Source organism: Pecten maximus, chromosome 11, assembly GCF_902652985.1.
Source record: "Pecten maximus chromosome 11, xPecMax1.1, whole genome shotgun sequence".
NCBI lineage: Eukaryota > Metazoa > Mollusca > Bivalvia > Pectinida > Pectinidae > Pecten > Pecten maximus.
This window is the reverse complement of record NC_047025.1, coordinates 12,584,000-12,609,689: the sequence shown is the minus strand read 5'-3', so window position 1 is coordinate 12,609,689 and position 25,690 is coordinate 12,584,000. Positions and strand designations below refer to the sequence as shown.

The window sequence follows — 25,690 nt, the reverse complement described above, 5'->3', positions numbered from 1 at the left end:
TCGCATTCTCCCTGGGGAGAGGATACATTTTACTATAGTTTATATAGGAAACTCATCACACATATTTTAGCATAATTTGTTTCATTTTCATTGGAAATTGGTTAGCACGTGGTTAGGGCAAACTTTTCTCAATGATATATTGTCAGAGAATGTCAAGGCCAACGACTTGTTATGGGTTCGAATGTCAAAAATAAAAATCTTATATTGATTATTTTTTTCATTTCATATGAACGAACATAGTCCACTGAAACAGAATGTGCATATTTTATTGTCATCAGATAAAAATATGGCAGAAAGATATGGCACTTGGAAAAGAATCATAAAGCTATTTTCTCCAGCCAAAATTAAAAAATAATCCAAAATTGCAGAATAAAGGTTTCTGCTCTTTTATCTATAATATACACATGAATTCAGGCTTGATGTTTGGCGCATCGATAACGTATGGCTGGCTACAAATGTTATACTTATATTTGACCTTGACCTTCATTTAAGGTCACGGGGGTCAAATGATGAAGAAAATTCAAAGTTCTTTCAAAATTATTAATTTGGGTCACATTTTAAAGAATCGGCCCTTTTGAAGGTGTGTGCAATGTATCAAGGTCAAATAATCAAAATGACGCAGATATGGCACTTTTAAAAAGAAATGCCTACCAAAATGAAAAAATGACCCAAAACTGCACATACACATGAAGGCTGGATATTTGGCAAACAGATACATGTAACATGTGTAACTGGCTACAAATATTGAGTTTATCTCTCTGACCTTGACCTTCATTCACATTTTAACGAACCGGCTCTTATGAAGGTGTGTGCGAAGTTTCAAGGGCAAATTATTAAAAATGATGCAGACATGCCCTTTAAAGAATGTTTTCTTGCCAAAATCAAAAATTATCCTTAAACTGCAATTCAATTGTTGGCTCAAAAGGGGTCAATTTGGCTCAATTGACATAAATAACTTCTTCTTTGAAACTAAGCAATCGATATAGCTCATACTTGACTGGTAGCATCCTTTTGGGTAGGGATTCAAAATTGTAAAAATGGTGGGGTTGATCCCCGGGGGGGGGGGGGGGGGGGGGCAGGGTCAAAAGGGGTCAATTGGTTTCTCTGAAACTAAGTTATGGATATAACTCACATTGGTGTGGTATCAATCCCTATGGGGTTGTACCCAAAGTCAATTTCATTTCATGGATTAATTGCACAATTTGGTATAAAACCTACATTTGTATGGTAGCATGGTTATAGGGTGGGTATTCAAAATTGTACCAATGTTGGGGTTAACCTCCCGGGGGCTGAAGGATGGGACCAAAATAGGTCAATTTTGCTAAATTGACATTTTTACACAATCCTGATGTAAAAATAGGCCCAGGGTTCTTTTCCCACCCCAAGGGACTTATACAATCGTATTGAATTGATATCAAATATGAAAGTTTTCTTCAATATTTTGCATGTAAAACGCTGTATATTTATATACAGTACCTATAGCTACTAGGCTATTATCTACATCTTGGTGGTAAATTAAAAAGCAACAAATCACAGTTTATTGTTAATATTGACATTGGATCTATTAAAATAGATGGAATTGATATCTAATTTTGAAATAATTGTCCTTAAAAATGAGGTCTTTGTTAAAAAAAAGTGTAATAACTTTTAAAAGCTGTCAATCTAATTTTGATATTATTCTAAGATCAAAATAGAAAGGAATAAACAATTTTGTTTACAAGATATTGAAAGACATTGTACACTTTCAACAAAAAAGTAGCAGACACTCCCTGTATTTTCAATACATATCGTGTATTGCTTAACTTATCGAAATGCATATCTTATTGTTTCGTCATTTCTAATACCCAGGCCTATAAAATATAAGTTTGTTTTAAACACATAAATGCAAATTTTGAATTACTTAAGTATAAAAGATGGTTTAAAGTATGAATGTTAATGACATGTACCTAAGTAGACGTTGATTTGAAAAAATTTAAAATGTTTGACTTTTTAAGTAAAGGTTTGATTGAAATAAGAAATGTTTAACTTCTTTTAGAAGTAGGTTTGCAACTTTTCAGATGGTTAAAACTGTACAATGTACGATGTACATCGGAACAGTCTAAACCATTACATTCATCAGGACTGATTTATTGCGATCCAAACAGTTTGACAAGAGTTGATTGTTACTGAAACAAGGACAGTCCTGGTGATTTTATATATTTTCAGGCAAGTCTTGACAAAGACTCTCAAGGCCTGTATCAACATCAGCATTCATTAAGATTTACACCTGAATTGTTCAAATTATAAAAAAAAACTGACCAATTAGTTTGTCGTCATAAATGAAAAATATCAAATAATTTTTTAAGCATAAATGAACAGGCCCCTGTACATTACGTTCAGAAGTACATAGGATTTGTATTGAGGTGTCCGATATTAGCTTCACCTAAAAATTTGTCGGCATTTATCTTCATAAAATAAATCGAGGTGGAAGATATAGATGTGTGGGTTGAAGATGAAGATTACTTTGTGGCAAGGGGACTGGGTTTTAGTTATTGCTGATATATATTTTGTGATAAAACAAATATAAAAAATGCAATACCAAACTTGTTTTGTGTATTTTATGTTTATTTGTATAATCCATTAAATTCATGAACAGACAGACAAAAGTGGACACCAAAACATAAAAAACTGAGACGACATTGAAACAAAAAAAGACAATAACATGGATGGAAGTGTTCAATATTAAGACTGTTTTTGGAAATATTCTCCCCCATATATGTTAAATTTTGACAAAACCAGCCATTTCAGTATTTCAGGAACCGGAACACGTCGCCCACGCCATGAAAGAGTATATCTAAGGTACCTCATGAACTGAATGGTTGGCAAAGTAATTGTTGAAATAAGTAAGGAGAAGAAGCAAGGTTATTGACAGTTTTGGCACAAGATGTTTCCATTTTCACATTGTCCACCCATGGCAGGGGAAGGAGATTTAATACATCAGCTGGTCCTTACTGGTCAACATGATGCTGAATTGAAAATCAAAATCTACATGGTGTAGGAATTTATGATGTGATGTTATGGTGTAAATATGAAAATTTCTTGTATCAAAACTTTGGTATCGGTAACCAGCAATGCTCAAGGACCAGAAATAATATTAAAGTCACTACTTGGAATATACGACTTTTAAAATCTAGATTGCAGATACAACAAATAAGAAAAAAATACAAAAAAAAAAAACTGGTCAGTATAGTGTTAATTGTTCGTAGCCATTAGAAATGCTCACTTTTGCACACACCCGTGCTGACAATAGCTAGAAGTTATAAATATACTACCCTTAAATGGCCATCTTTAATCCACAGGGACTTGAAATGTTCCTATGACACATATTAAAAGTTTTACCGCCATGTCGACTCCTAGATTACTTTTTTAGGAATGTGTCAATACTCTGTGCTATAATCTACTTTCAGTCAATGTTATGATTACCCTTGAGATGAGGACATTCCAGTAGTGACGTGCGCTCTACATCATCACAAACTACTGACACACATTGTGTTATGCATGTTTCATATTCCTATCGCCAACGTGTCCTAATTATCTACTGCAACAGTCAAGTAATTTCAAGGAAAATGTCGGTCATGAGTGCACAAGAACAAGATCTTTTTCTAATGTCAGGAATTTTATTTATATTTCTTATATGAATCGGAGAAACATTTAAATTTCCGAAATATACATATAAATCTTATGAAGAATATGAAATAAGTTAAATTATGTATGTGAACACATATATGCATACTGGCCAAAAATTGTATGCAAACATCTAACTTTTAAGAGTTTCTGTTTTTGTTTTTAGATGTTAAGAGTAAGTTTCAGAAAACATATGAAATCAAGAATTCATTGACGGATATAACAATCATATTCAATACTACTATTTTTTTACTTCAATAATATTATCCTGAGGGATGCATTAAAGCAAAACGTGTTCTTCTGGACATTAATGATGTTTGGGTAGTAAATAACTAGTAGTAAGTTTTATTGCATTTTTGCCAGTGAAATATAGAAATTTATCAAACTAATAAAACTGATATTTTCACTGCAGAGATGAGCAGTGTGAAAAATAAGATTTTGTAGTGAAAATATAAGATTTTGCAGTGAAAGTATAAGTTTTGCAGTGAAAATATAAGTTTTCCGTTTTTGACCAATTAGAGCGGACCTTTGTATTCACCTCGTTGAAACTATTCGATTTTTCCAATCGAAGCGGAGATAGATAAATTGGTTATTTTGCTGTATTTCTGAAATTTTCAGACTAGTTTTTGACAAAATACTCACTTGACGTTAGCTATTCATGCACAGATTCTCCGATAACAGCAGAAAACGCTTAATTTGCGTTGATCATAGACTGGATTACCTGCCGTAGTTTTTCTACTCTCCGCTAGGCTTCGCTTCGAAAATACAACGACTTAGTATCATGAGCGCAACCTAGCGGAGAGAAATGCTACAGGTAATCCAGTCTACGTTGATCAATCCTTTCAAAATGGCGCCGTCAAGTTGACGTGGAGTAACGTCACAAAGAGATGACGTCATTACTGATTACCGCACTTTTTGACACCATTAATTTTTTGATGTTTTAAATTTTGTTTTGAAGTTTATAAAATGCAATAAAAAGAAATTGAATGGTTTCCCGTTAAATATAACATATTTTACTCGTACGACAGAATATTTCGATATGTTTCACTCCTGCTTCGCACTCCTGAAAATACCGATATTCTGTCATACTCGTTAAATATATGTTAAATTAAACGGGAAACCATTCGATATCCTCTATTTATCACACTGCAAAATGTAAGGTTTCTGGGTTGTGTATAAGCGTCTGAAATCTGTTAATTTGATATGAGATATAGAAATCGTCTCGAGGTTTTTGAGAGCTTTAGTTGTTTCACAAAATCTCGTGAAATGAAAACTCATTTAAGATCCGATATATTTATAATGTAATCATATATTGTGTTGACTCTAACGACACAGGTTCAGTTGTATATTTATAGCTCGGATTCTTTGTTATATGATAAAATGTATCTATACAATTATCGGTGAAACTCGAAGTTGAAAAGAAACAATTGTCACAATGAAATTTGGTATATTTTGTTAAACGTCCTATTAACAGCCAGGGTCATTTAAGGACGTGCCTGATTTTGGAGGTGGGGGAAAGCCGGAGTACCCGGAGAAAAACCACCGACCTACGGTCAGTACCAGGCGATGCCCTCAAGCGTTTCGAACTCGCAACCCAGAAGTGGAGGGCTAGTGATAATTTGTCGGGACACCTTAACCACTCGGCCACAAATCAATATTAAAGCGGTTTCATGGTTATAATTATAGGGCCTTTAGCAACCAGCTACTGCTTTTCTTGACTACCAGGGGAGCGTACAGCCGGGGCTGCCATTTCGGCCCTAACAGTTCACATACACGACTTACTGTACTAACACGTAGCTGTATGGTGCCTCTAGAATCGCTGACGGGTCCTAGGAGGACAAAACGGCTGTATTATGTCTCTAGAATTACTGACGGGTCCTTGGAGGACAAAACGGCAGTATTATGCCTCTAGAATCACTGACGGGTCCTAGGAGGACAAAACGGCTGTATTATGTCTCTAGAATCACTGACGGGTCCTAGGAGGACAAAACGGCAGTATTATGTCTCTAGAATCACTGACGGGTCCTAGGAGGACAAAACGGCTGTATTATGTCTCTAGAATCACTGACGGGTCCTAGGAGGACAAAACGGCTGTATTATGTCTCTAGAATCACTGACGGGTCCTAGGAGGACAAAACGGCAGTATTATGCCTCTAGAATCACTGACGGGTCCTAGGAGGACAAAACGGCAGTTTGGTTCCTCTAATATCACTGATGGGTCCTAGGAGGACAAAACAGCTGTATGGTGCCTCTAGTATCACTGACGGGTCCTATCCTATGAGGACGAAGAAACAGGTGTATGATGCCTCTAGAGTATCACTGACGGGTCCTAGGACAAAACAGCTGAAAAGTACCTCTAGTATCACTGAGGGGTCAACGAAACACCAGTATGATGCCTCTAGTATCACTTGCGAATCATAGGAGAACGAAACAGCTGTCATAGTGTCACTGACGGGTCATAAGAGGACGAAAGAGCGGTCATAGTGTCACTCACGGGTCATAGGAGGACGAAACGGTTGCATGGTGCCTTTAGTATCACTGACAAGTCCTATGAGGACAAAACAGCTGTATGGTGCCTCTAGAATCGCTGACGGGTCATAAGAGGACGAAAGAGCGGTCATAGTGTCACTGACGGGTCATAAGAGGACGAAAGAGCGGTCATAGTGTCACTGACGGGTCATAAGAGGACGAAAGAGCGGTCATAGTATCACTGACGGGTCATAAGAGGATGAACGAGCGGTCATAGTATCACTGACGGGTCATAGGAGGACGAACCAGTTGCATGGTGCCTTTAGTGTCACTGTCGAGTCATATGAGGACAAAACAGCTGTAGAATGCCCCTGATATCACAGTCAAGTCCTATGAGGACAAAACAGCTGTATGGTGCCTCTAGTATCACAGTCAAGTCCTATGAGGACAAAACAGCTGTAGGATGCCATTCTATTTAATTATTCAATGGTACATAATGGATCTGTTGCTAAATCCTGTACATTTAAAGGCGCTATTAATACCTATATTTCGTACAATGTTTTGGTACCTTATTGTCTCCAAAACGAATTAGAAAAGTGACGTTCTGCGTAGTATGTCCCGCTGTTGGAGATCCCAGAGGTGTGTCGTTACCTTGATCTGGTCCATTGCTTTGATACCTTGGCTTACATTCCAAAAATGAGGAAATGGAATGAAAAAGGAACATTCTGCATATCATGTCTTGGTACAATCCTGCTGGTGGACACAAAGATCTGTCCTTATCCTTTCTTTGATCCCTCATTATCCCTAAATAGAGGGAATAAAAAAAGTGTTACACATCAGTCACTTCTTCGTGCTAATAATAGGACACAAGTCAATTATTCAAGTGGCAGGTTCCATTGTAATTAAATGTTAGATATCCTAGTCTATATGGGTTGTTATACTATCGATTATTCAAAAACCTAATTAACCTTAAGTGCTGTTCCGATATTGGGACATTCCAGGTAAAACCTTACTCGCCATACTTCGCTGTACACTTGTTGACTCAATGATGCTATCATGAAGAAGTATCTATTTGTTTCGTGAGGAGAATGCTTTAACTTCATCTGAAATGTATTGTGACGTGTTATATCGAGTTATCAGTTCACCGTAATGTCAATGATATGTAATGTTTTCATGTTGTGTCAGCATTCGCTTCATTGTCCGATGACATCTCTTACTCACCACAGTGGCGGAGTGGTCCAACAGTAGACTAGCCTCATAACCAAGGAAGATGGGTACTGGACGGATATGGACAAAGGTAGGACCAAATTTATTTATTGTTTTGTGTTTGTTTTTTTAATATAATATAATGTTTCATCCTTATTGGATATTTTACTCTATTTCTAACAGTTTAATTTAATCCAATATCATTTATCAATCACACTTTGATAATTTAGCTTTTATCACCCTAAACGTACTGTATTAATTTGATGTTTTTTATTGAAAAGGCGAAATTATACAGGAAAATGAATAACTTAGGGGTTTGTTTGGTGGAGGTTCAGTGAGATCGACCCCACAGTATGGTAAGCCAGGCTGTCATTCATTCAGCGAACAATGCTATTTAAGTACCGTTAACCAAATTTTATGACGTTTTTATGTAATAAATAAGATATCGTTTAAACGTTTCTTTTAAAAGATAGTTGTAACAAAAGTATATAATTTGCCATTGAACAGCGCCCGGTGTCCGTCAGCATTTCTTTGAAATCACTACTAGCCCTGAATGGTTTGTGATTAAATTTGATTTGGAGCAATATTGGGCGATGAAGACCCAATGTGTGGTTTCCTGGGGATCAGAATGGCGGGCTCAATAGGGGAAATAGAGTTAAACCCTTTGGATCGCTTCTTATCCAGAAAGATGATTGATTTTGATCTGATTTGGTTGGAGCATTATTTGGCAAAGGAGTTTGATTTTAATAAATGTAGTTTGGTGGCCTGTAGCTGCTCTGGGACCCTAGGGTCTGGTTCCAATAAGGGGAAAAGTGTATTAACATTGAAATGTTTCTTTTTCTGTATTTATAAAGTTATTTGATCAAATTTGATCTACAACATACTTTGCCGACGGTAATATTGTGCATTGTCTACCCTCAAAGAGGCAGAGGTGCGAAGTCAAATAGAGGAAATCACAATGCATTCTTAAAGTTAGTGCTTTTTACTGAATTCTGCTTTGGAAATAGAAAGTTAACTGTTAGTTGAAGGAAAACTTTACGTCCTTGCATGGTACCGAGACGCGGCTCCAAAAACGGAAAATCATCTTATGTACAACTTAAAGTGTCATGGTCACTGGAATTTCCAAGGTAGCGATGCTTACGGGAAGGCATACTGACCAATGATTACAGGCCATTTGGGTCTCTTGCATATTTTATAAAACATTTGTTTCAGAAGTTGAATTGATGGAATGTGGCGAAGACGATATGAAGTTTACGGGAGCATATTTCGTAAAACATATGGATAGGGCTCAGAGAAAATTCACCGAAGGTGTAATCGTACGAATAACTGAATTTGTGATTGACAACATTTTGTTGAGTTTCGTGACCAGATATTCTAACAGACTATTGGATGAGTTCTGTTTGTTTCCATGCGATTGTATTGAAGAGTTTACCAGAACAGGTAATAGAGACCTTGAAAAAGCCTTTAATTTCACCTATAGGTATATTGACGATATGCTATCTTTAAATAACAAAAAATTTCTTGGCTATACCGATCGGATAAACCCTGTAAAGCTTGAAATCAAGGACACTATATAGACTCTTCAGCATCAGCTGTTTATCTCGGTCTTTACCGACAACGTAACCAAGAATAACAGCTTAAAACTAAGCTGTATGATAGGCGTAATTATATCAATTTCCAAATGGTTAATTTTCCATTTCTTGATAGCAACATTCTACATCCCCTATACCTACGGTGTCCGAGTTGATTCGATCAAGGACTTGTTCCCATTATCACGATTTCCCCGACATATATCGAGTACTGACGGAGAAATTAACAACACAAGGTTTAAAGAGATGCAAGTTGCCAAGATCATAGCAAAGTGTTATGTTCAAAATTATCTCATTTATAAATATTCATTTTCCTGATACAATGTGAAGTCAAACGTGTTTATGCTTGTTAATATACCTAGTGACTTCGTTGTCAAAACCCTTACTCTCGTTTGAGATTGTATCTTAACCCAGATTTGACCTAGATTTGACTCAGATTTGACCTAGATTTGACTCAGATTTGGTCTAGATTTGTATGGTGGGGGTCGTCGATGAAGCAGAGGACGCTACTCTTCCGGAACATCTTGTCTTTTCCCCTTGTATTTTTTCAGAAGTCTCAATGCAAATCTATATTTTTGTTTATATTTTGCACTTATTTAATCGATGAATCGTTGATTTATGGTTTCGGCATTGTGTTGGTTTTCTTTGTTGTTTTTGATAAAACAATAAAAAAATTACAAACAAAATATAGATTTACACCAGAAAAATACAAATGTTTTAAGACCAAGTGTTTAAAAGGGTAAGAGTTTCCTGCTTCATCTACGACACTCGCCATGTGCAGCATTTTCCATAAAACAAGAGAAAAAATAGAAAGGTTTGATATTCTATTTTGAACAACTCCTTCAAGATTTCTCTTAACATGAATCGACAAATAACATTGTCTTAAATTCACGTTAGGATGAACATATTACTGTGGGATTATGATCCACAATTATATGTTGCTCTACGTGCACTGGCTATAATACATTTCCTTTTAGTGTGAAAGTCACATACCCAGTGTCCCTATAAGATTGGATTTAGAACACCAGTAATCTTTCTGTAGATTCTCTGTAATTAATTAAGGTTTTACAAGAGATATCCGCTTAGAGTATTTGTAACATGAAAGCAGTCGTGGAAATGAATATCCCTTTTTCGATTAGCTCAATGAAACATCATTACTTTCAGTTTCTTTGATATCTTTTCCAGTATTCAAGAAGCCAACCATTGCTGACATTTCAGAATAGAAATGTATAAGCCTAAATCTTTGCTGAAATCAATAGAGATTCTGATATTGCTTTCTAATTCAATAACTAAATCAAAACATTCAACTATTATCAAAAAGACGTCTTGATGATGTTTTTAATTAGATATGAACAAATCTAAGAAGGGTCAACCTTATCTAAGGCTAGTATTCCTATAGAGTTTACATCTATCCTTATATGGTAATTCTAATAGGTAATGGTATTCCCTTACAAGGTTTTGAATCCAATATTTCACTAAACATTGGACTACTTTGCATAAGGATATTCCTATTTCGGATAGACTCGATCAAGCCTGAATGATTCCGTAGTAAACAAAATCCATTACGTTTAGCATATTAAAGGTAAAACCGACTGAACTGTGTGTAAAATGTCCTTAATTTTATCTTTGAAAAGATGATGAACTTTTCTAAACGAATAAGGTATTTTCACGTTCACGAACAGTTGTAGATAATGGTCGAAATATTTCTATCAGAATTAAGTCATCGAGTAAAACATTGTGACAGCTTTTTGAAAAGATTGTATACATATCTGAACGAATAGGGTATTTTCACGTTCAGGAATAGCTGTAGATAATGGAAGAAATATATCTATCAGAATCAAGTCATCGAGTAAAACAATGCGTCAGCTTTAATGATTTTAGTAACTTGCCGTCTTTTGTTAAAACTCGGTCATTAATATTTTTTGGAAAAACACCGTCAATTAGTGTTCGGATCCAAAGTAAAATCCAAAGTCATGTAATGACAATTTTGCAAAAACAACAAAGAATACCGACATAATAACGAAACCGTAATTCTAACTCAATAACAACAGAGAATACCGACATAATAACGAAACCGTAATTCGAACTCAATAACAACAAAGAATACCGACATAATAACGAAACCGTAATTCTAACTCAATAACAACAGAGAATACCGACATAATAACGAAACCGTAATTCTAACTCAATAACAACAGAGAATACCGACATAATAACGAAACCGTAATTCGAACTCAATAACAACAAAGAATACCGACATAATAACGAAACCGTAATTCTAACTCAATAACAACAGAGAATACCGACATAATAACCGAACCGTAATTCTAACATCAAAAACAACAGAGAATACCGACATAATACGAAACCGTAATTCTAACCTCAATAACAACAGAGAATACCGACTAATAACGCAACCGTAATTCGAACTCAATAACAACCAAAGATGATCCGACATAATAACCGAAACGTAATTCTAACTCAATAACAACAGAGAATACCGACATAATAACGAACCGGTATTCTACCTCAAAAACAACAGAGAATACCGATATTACTAACGAACCGTACTTCACACAAGAATACCGGCATAATAACGAAACCGTAATTCCAACTCAAAATCAATCAAACAAAGGTAAAATAAGAGCAAATATATAAATTTGTATGGACAACCTTTTCATTGATGATTTATTCGACATTTTAATTCTTTTCTGTACTGAGAGCGTTCAGAACACACTATTTAGTTAATTGATATTGTCAATAACGACCCTAAGCAGAAAATTCATTTTAAAGATATCTCCTACGTTATTAGTATTTATTTCTATACAATGGGACATAATGAAACGTATGCTTAATGCTTAAAACACTATTTTGAACAATTATTTACATAGTGCGTCATGTGTTTCTTTGTTTTCAAAAAAAAGAACATACAAAAAAATGCAGTGAGTGTGCAATTTATAAAAGAAATCAATAGATGCATACCTAATATAAAACGTTAATGAATTGGGAAATGTGCAATGACACAAACGATCTATTTAACTGATTTTAATATATTGCCAATACACATGCAATATAGCATGTGATTGATATTACGAAGTGTAAGGAGGCACCGTTCTGTGAAGTGCTCATCGCTCAAGGGCATGCTTAACTGAAAAACCATTACATTGATGATGTTTTAAGACTGAATGGTAATTCGGTTATTGTATCATGACATTCAGTTTTGAATAATTTCACCGGAAAACTATGCTAATTTCATGAATATTAATTAACTGTACATACAAATAATGTGCTTTCTTCTATTTCTATTTCGTTTCTAAAAATTTTGTACAAAAGGTACCCAATGGAAATGTGTTGATTGAGTATATGAGTGTAGTAGGCATACCGCTGATTTGCCCTACTAGGACTCGTCAATGAATCTAGGGACCAAAAATGTGGACATCTAGAAGGGAAGGCTATATATGTAAATTGTTTAACGAATATACATTTGGCGCTATAGTTTCCCATTACCTCGATGTTATCTGGGGTGCATCAATGAGCGAATAGATGCAGTCTAGACGTGATTATTACGCCATTTTGATCAACGCCATTTTGACCAACGTCTCCTAAATGTTTCTCTATGCACTACGAATTGCTCAAACACATTCAGGATTTTAATTGTGTTACGACAAAGTTTTGTATTGTTTACTAAGTATATGATCGATTGTGATTCAATCACTGCGAAGGAATTTGATTTAGATATGGTACTCTTTCAAATGAACATACAGGGGAATATATGATAATAAAGGATGTATTTATTATGTAAATCTAACAATTATACGCTTCTCAGATTGTATTTATAATCACAATAAACGTGGTTTGGGTAACAGATAAATATTCATGGCACCCGTTAGTATCTATCTGTCACCCAGATTGCATTTATATTGGCAATGATTACAGTTTAATGATCGTTCAAGTGTTAAATTACACTCATTATTTAATCAATGTTATTTTTAGACATACGAAAATAGAACAATGGAATACAAATTTCGTTGTAATGAAATTGTATCGGCAGTAAAGGTATGTAAATGAAATTCAATTTAAATTTCCGATCGAAAGCGTTTTCCTTGACTTGAAGGATGGACACGAAACGCTTTAATGGACATATATCACATCTGAATTTTTATCGTGTATCTGTGGGAGCAACTCATTACATTTATTTTGCCTGCTGCAGAAACTGATGGTAAGTTTAATCTATTCAGATCAATTAAATCAATATTTCAATTTACTCTACTATAATCCAATAATATCTAATTCGCTATTAACACTTTGCACATGATAGCATGTCGTCGTGGTAACAACTAGGTCATAGTCCGCGTTCGTGTAGCATTTTGTATGTACTCGTAATCGACTGCCGTAAACTGTAAATGTAAAAGCTGTTTATAACCCATATCATTGGGTGTGATGGATAATGTGAAAGATTAAAAAAGTAATAATGATTCTAGGTACTTATTGTGTTATTGAACTTGACGTCAAAAACATGGGCGAATGACCTAATATAAAACGTTAATGAATTGGGAAATGTGCAATGACACAAACGATCTATTTAACTGATTTACATATATTGCCAATACACATGCAATATAGCATGTGATTGATATTACGAAGTGTAAGGAGGCACCGTTCTGTGAAGTGCTCATCGCTCAAGGGCATGCTTAACTGAAAAACCATTACATTGATGATGTTTTAAGACTGAATGGTAATTCGGTTATTGTATCATGACATTCAATTTTGAATAATTTCACCGGAAAACTATGCTAATTTCATGAATATTAATGAACTGTACATACAAATAATGTGCTTTCTTCTATTTCTATTTCGTTTCTAAAAAGTTTGTACAAAAGGCACCCAATTGAAATGTGTTGATTGAATATATGAGTGTAGTAGGCATACCGCTGATTTGCCCGACTAGGACTCGTCAGTAAATCTAGGGACCAAAAGTGTGGACATCTAGAAGGGAAGGCTATATATGTAAATTGTTTAACGAATATACATTTGGCGCTATAGTTTCCCATTACCTCGATGTTATCTGGGGTGCATCAATGAGCGAATAGATGCAGTCTAGACGTGATTATTACGCCATTTTGATCAACGCCATTTTGATCAACGTCTCCTAAATGTTTCTCTATGCACTACGAATTGCTCAAACACATTCAGGATTTTAATTGTGTTACGACAAGGTTTTGTATTGTTTACTAAGTATATGATCGATTGTGATTCAATCACTGCGAAGGAATTTGATTTAGATATGGTACACTTTCAAGTGAATATACAGGGGGAATATATGATAATAAAGGACATATTTATTAAAGAAATATTCTAACTTATGTAAATCTAACAATTATACGCTTCTCATATTGTATTTATAATCACAATAAACGAGGTTTGGGTAACAGATAAATATTCATGGCACCCGTTAGTATCTATCTGTCACCCAGATTGCATTTATATTGGCAATGATTACAGTCAAATGATCGTTTAAGTGTTAATTACACTCATTATTTAATCAATGTTATTTTTAGACATATGAAAATAGAACAATGGAATACAAATTTCGTTTTAATGAGATTGTATCGGTAGTAAAGGTAAGTAAATGAAATTCAATTTAAATTACCAATCGAAAGCGTTTTCCTTGACTTGAAGGATGGACACGAAACGCTTTCATGGACATATATCACATCTGAATATTTATCGTGCATCTGTGGGAGCAACTAACTACATTAATTTTGCCTGCTGCAGAAACTGATGCTAAGTTTAATCTATTCAGATCAATTAAATCAATATTTCAATTTACTCTACTATGATCCAATAATATCTAATTAGCTATTAACACTTTGCACATGATAGCATGTCGTCATGGTAACAACTAGGTCATAGTCCGCGTTCGTGTAGCATTTTGTATGTACTCGTAATCGACTGCCGTGAATTGTAAAGGTAAAAGCTGTTTATAACCCATATCATTGGGTGTGATGAATAATGGGAAAGATTAAAAGAGTAATAATGATTCTAGGTACTTATTGTGCTATTGAACTTGACGTCAAAACATGGGCGAATGACCTCGCTATCATCACTAATAATGATTAATAATACAACATCAATATAAGGAAGATGAGATATTTAAGAAGAAACAATCATGACACCGGGGGATTGTTTAATTTTAGTCGACAATAATTTTGTTGACTTGGCTGACACGATCTTTCAACAGCCTATGGGAACAAACTGCATCACTCTCTTGACGACTTGCTTTTTTGTTTTCAACTGAGAATGAACCTGAATATGAACAACTTAATAGCAGTAGCTCATTAACAGGAAACAGGTCCTTTCCATGTCCTTCAATTTCAATTTTGGTTTTCCGTTTCTGGATAGCAGCGCATTGCTTCCCCAACATGTGTTGTTGACATAATACAGTTACTTTGATATGAAAGGGATTAAATATCTCAATGGGATATATTCCTCGCTTTCTGTGATAACAGGGGATACAACACAGGATGTAATAAGCTGATTGTCATGATATTTGCATCACCATTGCCGTGTTGCAAAAAAGACTATGCCTTTTCATGCTAATATGCTCAAATTTAGACTTTTTTGGGGAGGAAATCCAAATAAGGACAAAAACAACACAATCCTCAAATTAATTCACAAATCTCTTATTCTTGTATTTATGGTTGATGCTTGTGACTTCTCTTTGGAGTTTTGTGTGGTATCATTCATTAGCCTTGTTATTATTTTAAAGACGCGACATGCCTTGCTTGAATTTTCTCTTATTTTGTTTCCATGTTGATCTTTTTTTCATATTTTACACGTGTTTTTTTTTTTATCGATTTTGAGTTAGAATGAATGGTTGATCAACCTTTCAGTATTTTTTTTCTATGACTTCTTAAATGTCATTACAAATGGCTGGGATTCCATCTGTGTTAATTTCCTGTAGGAATCGGTCCATAGAATTTTTCCCTTTTGAGAGAGATGATCAGCTCCTTTGATTTCTAAGTTCATGTCCTCGGCCATACATTTAATAATTCTTAATGACACGGTGATTAATTTGTCTGATTGACTAATTAAGTAGTTAAAGAGCCATACGAAGAATTCATGTAAATGATAAAACAAAAACAAATGATTGTTTCTGTCTTTGCAATATTAGAGGTGGAAACATGAAATAAAATATGCTGCAAGTCTATTTTCGATAGTTTTTATTTTACATGATTCTTTGATGACGTGTTCATGGGTTTCTCGATTATTGTTCTATCACAGACGGTATTGCGTGAATACCGTTAAAACAAGGGTGCCCTATGCCGTTTCCTGATTCAAATCAGTAGTGTGTGTGGCCTTCCCTGGTATCAGTAGCTGTAGATACTCTACTTAACATTGACCCTACTCAGAGATTTTTTTTGCTCTTTAAGGGATATTGTTTAACTCCTGAATAATGGCCTGCGTGAATTGAGCGACGTTATATGGGACGTTGACGCGCTTCCTAACCTTCCTGTCTGGCTCGTCCCACAAATGCTCGATTGGGGACGTATATTGACTGTATGATCGATCGTTGATTTGAGCCAGAAAGTCTTGACAAACCCTAGCAACATGGGGCCTCGCAACGTGAGGTTACGTTTACGGATAAGACGAAGAACTTTTAGTCTCAGGACCTGATCCTGATATATGACGGCTGTCAGATTACCATTGATAATCACGAGAGGTGTTTTCATGCCTTGAGACATCCATGCCCTTACCAGACCCTCCCCCGAATCTGTCACTTTCCGTTACGTAATTACGTCAAAATATCGCTCACTACGACGCGATAGACACGTTGTCGTCCATCTGACCTGTAAAGTGTAAAGCGAGTCTCGTCAGTGTACAACAAGCGTCTTCAATGGACAACGAAACCGATTAGGTGTATGTGCAAGTGGTCACTGCATTTGACATTGGCGTCGCCTCTGCGTAAGTGGCGGACCAATATAGGGACGACGTCGCCTTAAATGAAACTCCCGCAACCGATTCCTTACCGTTCATGGACACACTGGCCGACCATGACTGACGACAACTTGACGTGACGTCTTCGTCGTCGTCTAACGTATGCCTCGATCTTGCCGTCGCGACGTAATGCGCGGGCGTCCGCTCCTGGTATAGTCACTCAATATCTAGTGGTTCTGAGACGCCCAACTAAACGGGCTATTATTGTCTCATGTACACCATATTGCTGGGCTACTTGACGTTACGAACGACCCTGCATTATCAGAGCAATGGCCCTTCCCCTCCCTATTTCACTAAATCGCTGTACAGTCGCTTCGAAAAGAAATGTTGTGTAACCGATCTGAATTGTTCAACTGTTCCATTTGTAATGATGTACCAGCACATATCGTGCAAGTCTACCCCGAATGCAAGCTTTCTTGAAAAATCTGCTGAAAACATACATCGTCGAGCGGGGTCACGGTCGACTGAATTTTAACTGAAGAATATTTTCATAGTTCACGGAGAAAGCTTAGTGAGAAATTTAATTGTATTTAGACCAAGTGTCTAAAAGTTTTATTAGAAAAAGCCGAATTTGCGTTTCTTTTTTTCCGCTAGTATATATTTACTCTAATAAGAGTATTCTTTTATAATATTTTATCCAGTTTAAAATGCCTTCTGATTTCATTCTATCTAAAATATTTGAATTGTAAGACGCTTTATTTACCTCAACATCGCCAATAATCATTACTTTAGAATCTGTATAGTATTTTCAGTGGTTTTTACTGAGCTACCCTCATTCTATAGTTGAGTGATAGAGGACTTACCATATGCGTAGAAAATACATCATCCTCTCTTGATGTTATCTTTAATATTGAAGTTTAACTCATAACTATAGTTTTGTCATGATTCAGATTCCCGAAGGTTTTTATTATGGATAAAGATTGTGTTAAGGATCTAAATAGCCTGAGCGTATACCCATGTTATAGACACATAGCTCCCTCGTCAGTGAGTCACGTGGTTTGTTGTTTCTCGTTTTCCTTTTTTAATTGATTCAGTTTTGGTTAGTAGTTTTGTGGTCCCAATGACGGTGTGTATTGTTTTCCGGTGAGATTATGATATAATTTCACGGTGTGTTGTCATGAAATGTACTAAGAACAATGCTAGGTCATGGTTCGCGGTATATTAGGGATTAACCTGCACCTGTGCAACACTTTATATTACTGATAAACATGTTTATATTTCATGCTTCAGAGTATTAAATACTTGCGGTGCTAATTTATTGAACAAAAGAGTTAAATGGGTTAATTGGCTATCGATCTACATCTATGTATAGTCTAAGTATGTATTTGGTTCGCCTTTGCTATAGGATAGAAAATTCCACTGTCTATAATACAAACTAAGATCATATCAATTATTGACATTTAATTAACGACATGAACGTTTGGATAAAGCATAATATGAAGACACAAAAACGGTTAAAAAGCATCGTATATTAAATATGAATATTTAATATGAAATTAGTATTAAGGTGGACGGAACATTCGATTCAAGAGTTCTAAAAGAACATCCTTACCAGACAGGCCCATATTGACATAGCACTCTAACAAATGTGTTAAGCTCGTTGGATTAACCAGACTATCATTATTATGTATATTGGAGTTGGGATTATTTCAAATCATGCGAAAAGAACAATATGAAAACCGTTGATTTTTTTTTTTCATAAATAACCTATGCATTAATAAATCAATACGTTTGCGCATTCAAAGATTATACAGATATCGATTTTTTAATTACTATTTTAAACTAACACTTATGGTTCATATCGGGTAAACATACTGATGCATTAGAGATATTGGCATTCGTCCACAAGACTCTTTGTAACATTTGATGAAAAAAGCTATAACGATGTCTGTTTTATTGCCACACCACTTCAAAGTACTTTAAAAATACCATCTAACGATGTATTCTTGATTAAAATACAGATACTGTATGCTTTTATATTTTGGAGTATTTACATTCTAGCACATTATTTTAATTCTCATTCTATCTGTGAATGTGACTTAACTAATACTTGACATAGAATAGCATGACAAGTGAAGCAGAAGACGCTTGCCTTTAGGAACGCCTGGTCTTATTATCCTTGTACATTTCGATGGTGTCTATTTTTATTCTTATTTTGGTCTCGTTCTGTCGATTTCTACGGTTACGTTTTAAAGTCGTTATCCTTTTGCTGTTTTTGACGCAACAATGATGCTTGCCATGTACAATGAAGAATATCCTTAAATGAGTAATTATGAAGATAATACGCCAACTTAGAATACCTTAGGCTACCTTCCTGTGTAAGCTACTATTAAATTGCATGCGTATTCCATACCGTTTCACTTACGGCCAGGTGAGCCTTATTGACTTTAAGTTAATATATACAATAAAACATATGTACAGTCGAACCTCGTAACATCGAACTAAAAGGGGTCATCGAACTATTTCAACATTTATTTTGAAAAAAAAAAAAAAAATCAAAACCAAATCCAATTGCCTACACTGACAAGTGCCCTGATTAAATACCCCAGTAACATGAATAGCCAAAAACTGTAGGAAACATAAACAACTGTCTAAAAATAATAAACAAATAATACCAAGTAAGAGTTTTTTTAAAAGCTATAAGCAGACAGAAGAAAATATCATAATAATAATCGAAAATGCACATCAGGCGTCCAATGTAAAGTTTCCAGTTAACCGAGCCTCACGAATATGTACCAATACCTAAAGATATGTTGAATTTTTCATTTATTGTTTATTTGTTGTTTTAATCCGACTATTTACGTGTGAATCAATGTGCTTAAAGCTTACATTTTGTTGATTTGGGGGTATCAATGGTTGATTGAATCCAATTAACCTACTGACGGCCATAATGTGTCCCCATAGACTCTATTGTTCAATTGACGATGCATTCATTAGTATATTGTACTAGCTTCTGTGAATCGTGTGCATATTTTGTGAATATTTTATCTGGTTTCCTACGTTGTTTTAATGAACAAGCGTGAAAAAATAGTATTCTTTCTGTGTATCCTACAGTGAAAACGAATATTATATTACCCTAATAGTCATGCCGGGTAAATTAGTTAACGTATAATGTTATATTTGTCTCATGGATAACACTATGAGTCTTTTGTGTATAACCGATGACAATATATAATGAAAGAGTAATCTGTTTAGAAGGAGAAACTGCGATACAGTAAGTAACGATTATATCGAAGCCCACCCATGTGATACGATCATTATTCGTTAATTTCATTGACATCAGACAAAGCTTCTGTTAGAATATTCATAAATCAAGAGGCTTTGTATTATAAGCAGAAAAAGTTGGTAATTTGCTTTAACACGAATTCACCTCTGGGGCTATTGATTTTCCAGCACGAAAGCTATATAGCTATGTTAATATTTTTCTGCTATATTTCATGGAATAGGTACAAAATATTCTAGAAGAAATATTGTATAGTTGGTAATATATGTGGGTGTTTTAATTTAGCTTTATTCTTGGTCTTTAGATATAAAACGAAAATTAATACCCAGCGAAGATAAAATGAACAAATTCAATATACAAAGAAAATTAATACACTTAGTCGGACAGGGACAGCATCAAAACATTAGCTGAATGAAATTTATCGTCATGAAATTTAACTATGCCGTACTCTTACATGATACGTAGTGAGTAGACAAATGGCGCGATCCCCTATATATCACTGATTTGAACATGGCTTATATTTATTCCGCATGTTCTACTGATGAAGAATCGATTTACTAGCAAATATGAAAGAAACAATTATAAATCAATCTTTTGTTTTAGTAATGGTTCTTTAATTGCAGATGTTCATTGTCCTCTTTGTAAGCAGTACTTGGTCTGACGGGCGCTATTTCTACGAAGTAAGTAGATATTTGGGATGTCCCTTGGTAAGATATTAGCTGCTTTTTGCCAACTCACCATGCCTTGAGTTTCTCTTCAGCTCAATCTATAGAGCGTGAGACTTGTACTAGCCAGGGTTCCCAGGACTGATCCCCTGTAGAGGTATTGCAATTGAAATTACCAGTGTTACAGATGGTGTGTGTTTTTAATTTGGCGGGTATTCAGTTGTTTAATAGTAGGCCAGAAGTTCCGGGTTCACTTTTATGTGTAATTTACAATGACCTCTGTTACAAAGAGAACAACAGGAATTGAATTCTCACACTAAATAACATCCTCCAAACATTGATTAAATGTTGCTCGATATTTTCTTGGTTTTTGCTCACTGACTCCGTCTTAGAGATGCTTGCAATCGCATATAAACCTGGCTTTATCGAGTTTTACATTTCTATTTCTGGATTATTTTTTAGGCACCGTTAAGGTTTATAAGGGACCACCTGACATTTTACAACACAAAAGCATAATTCCTTACATTACTTTACACCGTGATATTAAAGATAAAAGGGTGATTTCCTTAATATCAAACGAGTCTTGTTTACAATGTTATAAAGCATTTCCATTGTTTGTTTAAAACTGATTTTGATCTTTTGCAGGACTGTATAGACAATATCGGAACTGAATTTTTATTCATGTTTTCCGAGCATTACATCAAGGGCTCGTTTGTAAAAGTGTATTGTTCCACGCCTCTAGAGTCTGAGATATCGGTCCGTATACGTACACCGATATGGACCGCGGATAGCGTGGATATCACTGTTACTGTCACAAATCGTTCGGTCACGGAAGTGGAGTTACCTAGAACAGTGCGCATGACCGGAACAGGGAAAGGGACATCATCTATTCATATTGTTGCTAGTGATTCTATATCTGTCTACGCAGCAGACACGCAGATTAATTCTGGAGATGCTTTTATGGTATATCCTACAGACGCCATAGGAAAGGAATATATTGATATTACTTATAATCAGACAAGTACAAATTACTTTAGTTCACTCGGCGGTGTGGCACTCTATGACTCCACCACTGTAGATATCTACCCTCCACCAACAGGCAGCATCTCATACGAAGGAACGGAATATTCTGCAGGCCAAATGTTGACTTTGACAATAAACAAATACGAGTTGTTTCAGATCCAATCACATGACTTATCCGGAACACTCGTGCGATCTTCTTTTCCATTATCTGTCACAAGTGCTCACGAGTATATCCGAATGGGAAGCTCAACTAGCAAAGACTTCATGCAGACTATGCTGCCCTCAGCCAGTTCATTATCATCCTCATATGTTGTATTTGGTTTTCCGATGTACACAAAGGCAGAGGTCGTTCGCATTGTAAACTCCAAAGAAAACACAACTGTTACTATAAATGCACCACCTGCAAGTGTTTTCCTTCAACAAGTCGGCTCTATTTACGACTTTCAAGTCGATCCTAGCGTGGGATCAGTCATCACGGCAGATAAAGGTGTGATAGTAGCAATCGTGAGTTTGGGGAGAAGTATGACACCATACGGTGACCCCCGTTTAATTGTGGCGCCCTCTCCTGATCAATTCCTGTCGGAGTATACATTTCCTATTGCCAATCTGACTGGAAAATTAGTTTACGTACATCGAATTGTAATCCTTGCAAAGACCAGTTGACGTGTCTAAAATCAAGTTGGATAACTCCTATATAGCCGATCTCGGACTTGTGTGGACAGAACTGACCAACACTGACTTCTCAGTGACTTATAGCGTTTTGGATGTTGGGATTCACTCTCTCACCAGTGATGACGTATCGGCTGTATTTATGGGATATCTTGCTGGCCATGGGTCAACAGAGGAATATGGAACGACGGCAGGTCGTTTCCTTGGTAACACCAATCAGGTGAGCCCGTATATTATTTATACATACAATAAGGTGCCTTTCGCATTGACATTTACGTAGAAAATTGATGTTTTGGTGCGGTTCCTCCTGTTCAGTGTTCTTGTGTACATAATACACAATCCAGGACGTGACGATCATTTCGTGTGTAATCTGGATGGCGTATTTCATTGAAACATGACATGTACATACGTCCATGCTATTAAGATTGACTGATCTGTAATCAGTATCGTAATCAGGGGTTAACAGAACAAGTAATTGTGGCAACCTTTGTTAAGTGTCAATATGGGGTCAAATAGAATTATCGAGTTGTCGATGGTGGGATTTTCTAAAGCAGTTAAGTTACATTGTAAAATTTTCTTCGTCAACCGCTCTCACGCTTTACTTCAGAATAGACATGTTTAGATTTTCTTACATTTTCTTCTGAATTTCAACATTTTTACCCTTTCATCATTCTCTTCATTTACCTCAGCACCCGCTGAGATTTTCTTACATTTTTTTTTCTGAATTGCAACAGAAGTCGATGAAGAACGAAATAGTAATAATAAAAAAATCGTCGTATAATGTATCTGTTTCAAAATTTGTATTAAAACGTGTGTCATCTGTTTAGTCCCGTAGCTACTACAAAGTTACTATAAATTGTTTCAATATGTTTGAATATATATAATTCTATATATAAGTAAAGCTTAAATGCTTGTACTTAGCCAAAAAAATATTCTACATATCGCTTTCATCTACAGAGTGTGTGTACAGACGGCGTATCTTGTAATTGTAAGTATATATAATACATCTGATTCTATTACTTTCAATATCGCGAGGTGCCGTAAAATATACAGGGGACACTATTAACAAACTGACAATATGACAACATTGTATCTTTTCTGGTTCTTATTAGTTTGTACATTTCCCCCTTAACCTGAAACGTCGTGATTGCAGCTTATAAGAACGGAACGTCACTTCCGGTACGTAAGTTGTTCCGCTTTCCACATCGGTGACTTTTGTGAACAATTATGTATCTTAACAAGGAAAGATAAGAGCACAGTTACTCCATTTCTCCTTGTTTACGTGTCATTCTTTCTGTATTTTTCAAATAAAGAAGACAGTGCCTCTGTGTCAACATTGCGTTGCTAAAACTAATAATTACACAGCAATATTTGTCGTAAAGAATTAAAACACTATTTCGAAACTTTTCAGAATTTTGATTTTCAATAATTGCTCCATTACTTCATTAATTACAATAACAACTAAACACCCCCTCCCCCCCCCCCCCCCTCTCGTACTGTAACCTATCGCTTCACGTTGATTTGTTTCATTACAGTTGGTCCCGCTCAGCTTTTTAAAGAGATGTTACTTTTCTTTGGACTATAGCAAAGACTTTACTGTTGACCACAAACTGTTATGTATATTAATATTTTGATTTGATATATTGTTTGCGATGCAGAATATATGCAGTACAGCGGTAATGACGTTCCTTTTTCTCTCTGCAGATGGGCGGTTCAGAGGTGCAATGTTTACCCCAAAGACTTTTGGCTACATTCCAAGTGCGGAACCAATTGTGATTTTACAAACAGACTCACTACCTTTATGCCAAGCAAAATGTTTAACTTTGGATACATGTGTTTATATGACTATGGTAATAGAAAATGATATTTCGTTATGTAAACTATACAGCTCCAAAGCATCCTGTTCACAACTTGTTGAAAGTGTCGGTGTCCGGTTATACAAACGATCAGGGACTTAGTTAACTGTAAGACACTTAATTCATTTGTCAGAGAAGAATACCTCTGTCTTAAAGCTATAAAAGTACTTTATACATTAACATAGAAACATTATGCTAAGTACATAATGATATATTTTTGCACTTAAGCTATAAAGTTTTCATTAATGACAAAGGAGTATTTTACAAGATATATCTAGGAATTTGTTCAAAGATGTTGGTGTACTGTGTAATGTGTAATGCCAAGCAAAAAGTATCGATTTTTGTCTTATCAAAGTGTATGAACTGAAGTTTACCTGTCCAAAATAATTTTGATATATATATCGTGTTTGTCATTGTTTGGAAAATGTATATACATCATCTATTAGTTAATAGGGAATCATGTAATAGATATATATAACATACTAGTACATGATATTGATATATAATTTATAATTTATATTTGATTGTTAATATATGATCCAGGTATTTAAAACAGGATAACACTATATTTTATCATACAAAAAATACACAGAATATCAGAATATATTTTCAAAGTTTTCTCTAATATATGCCAAAATTCAGCTACTTTTAGTTGCCAGAAAACTATCTCGTTGATTCATCTTCTAAATATAAATTGTAATATTCCTGGTCGGGTAAGACCTTAAATTGAAGTATTATTCCCATGTATCACAAGTGGACTTGTTCTCTTATCTTTAAGGAAACCATATAGAATAAACATAAAAATTATTAAATGTATAACAGTAATAGAAAAATGAATTTTTACATAGAAATGAAACGTGCCACTAGCTTGCCACAAAAATGAAAATACATTAACGGTTGAATAACTACAGGTATATAACCTTGGAACTTGTGTCAGATTGTTGCGAAAAGTGTAAATACGCAATATGTATCATTGTATATTGTTACTACTCTGGTACTGACATCAATATAATTATTTAACCGTTTATTTGACACTAAAGTAATACAATCATATTAATTGGTCCGGTTACAGGTATCCTAACATTTCAAATTTAATTGCTACACTGAGTTTGTCGTCTCATTATTTTCCTGACCTGGCGTTCGATAGACAGTTATATAGATATATATACCATATAAGACCTTCATGATATAAAGATTAGTAATAGAAATGCTTTAGTTAATTGCATTGTAGGTCATTGATAGCAATGCATGTCATTTGACTTCAACACGACTTACTTAAATACTCGTTATTATAATAAAGGTGTTTGAATATACGTGCTAAGACCGATT

General features: G+C 35.2%; 1 long non-coding RNA gene across 1 annotated transcript; it reads left to right on the top strand.

The window, feature by feature from the left end:
* The first annotated feature begins 22,083 nt into the window (after window positions 1–22,083).
* LOC117337334 lies at window positions 22,084–24,760 on the top strand. The gene is made up of 3 exons (XR_004534792.1): window positions 22,084–22,725; window positions 23,463–23,493; window positions 24,210–24,760. It is a non-coding gene; the product is annotated as an uncharacterized LOC117337334 (long non-coding RNA).
* The last annotated feature ends 930 nt before the right edge of the window (window positions 24,761–25,690 follow it).